Genomic DNA, 2,520 nt, shown 5'->3' with positions numbered 1-2,520 from the left:
CAGAATGGAGCTCCATAATATGATGCCACCAAGTGCCCTTTTAGATGATTTTTAATTTGTTCTGTATTTTTAACATGTATTATATGTAGACGAATGTTTTAAATGGTATGTTTTAATATGTTATTTAATATGTTTTAATGTACTATTGACAAACATTTTTAAGACGTCTATGTAAATATATGTTGTACAAATAAAAACACCCCCCATCTGGAGGGTTTGTCAACTTAAAAAAAATCTGTTCTTATCAGTTTAATATCTGATACGTCCCCTATCTGGGGACCATATATTAAATGGATTTTTAGAACAGGGAGCTGGAAAAAGAGCTACCCTCCCTTACCGCTCCCCCTCTTACCCTCCCCTTATTCCCCTGTTTGTAGACCTTATAAAATATCACAGACAAACATTATATAGTTCAACTCACTCGAAATTTATTTATTAAGTTTCATTGTCAAAGTTTTTTTTCCATTGCTTTGAGATAAGGCAAAAGTTTCCCCCCCTCCATGAAACCAATAAAACCTATATTGAATAAAATACAAATGATCCAGTTAGTTCCGCAGCTTCTTGGAGGAGATAAGACCATCTCCCATCTCCCGTCTCCCGTCTCCCAGCTGCAGCTAAGACTGACTAAAACGGCTGCCAAGCCCGGTATTTATGCTTCTAAATTGATGACATCACAAGGGAGTGACATCAGCCTGTAGAACACCTGGCTCATGACATCACAAGGGAGTAACATCAGCCTGTAGAACACCTGGCTCATGACATCACAAGGGAGTGACATCAGCCTGTAGAACACCTGGCTCATGACATCACAATGGAGTGACATCAGCCTGGAAAACACCTGGCTCATTTGCATACAGTGTGTGTGTGTGTGTGTGTGTGTGTATGTGAGTCCTATCTATCTATCTTTCTATCTATCTATCTATCTATCTATCTATCTTTATTAATTATGTAGAATATAGATTATTTCTGAATTATAGATTTTGTAGATATAGATGAAAGATAGATTTAAGATTGCTTATTTTTATATATATGTGTATGTAAATAAATATAAAATCTGTAGTTATGTATGTACGTCGGGAAAAAAAGGCCTGCTGTATGACCATGCCGCTCTATTATTCTCCTTACTAGGGTCTACTAATGCCAGCCCAGGGGAAGGCAATAAAGCCCCATGGGGCCGAAGCCAATTTCCCTCATTTTGGGTAAAAAGTTTCTGTCCGTCCCCACTCGAAATGCGGCCAGCCGAAGAGATCTCTCAAACTGGCCGGCCGCCGCACCTTCAGAGACAAACTAGTGCTTGCTTCTAGTGTCATCGCCGGCTTAACCATCCTGTGTAGGGAGGTGACCAGTCCTGCAGCAGCAGCAGCAGGCTATGCAAGCCTAGGATGCGTGAGCACGATGCAAGAGGAAGGACTGAGGGTGCGAGGCTGGGCGTGGTTGAAAAGGCGTGGGGCGGGGCTATGCAAAGTTTTAAAACTCTCCCAGCTGCCTGGGTGCATTGTGGGTGCGCCCGGAGTGCTGTCTGAGCGTGTTGCCTCAAGCCTTGGAAGTGGAGTTGGGCGGGCCGGGCTACAGGTGAAACCTATTTCGGGTTATCGCTTCTCGGCCTTTTGGCTACGATCAAGTCTAGTACTTGGTCTGGCTGGAGGGTTGTGAGTGAGCTGGATTCGGACCAGGCCCTACTGCTGAAGCAGAACTTCCTCTGTGGTTTCATAACCGACAGATTCTTTCTTTGACGATGGCTGGAATCCGGAACACCATCCGCTTTGATGTGGCCCTTACTGACAGGACGAGGAACAGCTTGGTCTATATCATACGGGATGTCCTTATGGAGAAATGTGGTGTGGCAATGACGTTCATCTACAGCGTCCAGGACTTTACAAAACAAGGCCAGTATGACGTTACTTTCTGTGAAGAATACGATTCTTTAAATGCATACGAACGGCTACGTGCCCACAAGGACAGTGACCTCCTGAAGGGGGTGAGGATAACGCCTTTGTTCGGCATACAAGAAAAGCCTGTTATTGTACACGTGTACAACCCATACACCGACATGGCGCTAATAGAAAGCTTTCTAAGGCGATATTGCGAGAACGTGCGTGGTGGTGACAAGCAAAAAAACATTCTTGATATATTTAACTGCAAATATAAATTCTTTGTAAGATTCAGGATGGATCCAAATCGGTTGGGAGGGGTGATGCACCCACCTGCGAACTTTTCTATTGCCGGAAACCACGGGTATCTGATGTACCCTGGACAGCCCCGCTATTGTAGAAACTGTGGTCAATTCGGACACATGAAGACGAGTGTACCAAGGGGCAAGTCTGCCGGAATTGCCAGGGCGAGGGGCACCATGCGGGCGATTGCCCAAAGTCCAGTCGGTGCGACCTTTGCGGGTCCGAGAAGCACATTTGTAAGGACTGTCCGGGGGCCGACCGCCCCAGAGACTTTTGGAGGAGGACTTATGCAGAGTGTGCTGCAGGCAAGCGGGAGACCGCTACTTTGGGTGCGGCTGCTGGGGGC

The 2,520-nt window shown here is 45.6% G+C and overlaps 1 non-coding gene across 1 annotated transcript; it reads left to right on the top strand.

The window, feature by feature from the left end:
* The first annotated feature begins 200 nt into the window (after positions 1-200).
* LOC136574182 (U2 spliceosomal RNA) lies at positions 201-384 on the top strand. Its single transcript, XR_010786281.1, has one exon. It is a non-coding gene; the product is annotated as a U2 spliceosomal RNA (small nuclear RNA).
* Positions 385-2,520: the final 2,136 nt, after the last annotated feature.

Source organism: Eleutherodactylus coqui, chromosome 7 (genome assembly GCF_035609145.1).
Source record: "Eleutherodactylus coqui strain aEleCoq1 chromosome 7, aEleCoq1.hap1, whole genome shotgun sequence".
Taxonomy (NCBI): domain Eukaryota; kingdom Metazoa; phylum Chordata; class Amphibia; order Anura; family Eleutherodactylidae; genus Eleutherodactylus; species Eleutherodactylus coqui.
This window is presented reverse-complemented; position numbering and strand designations above follow the sequence as displayed.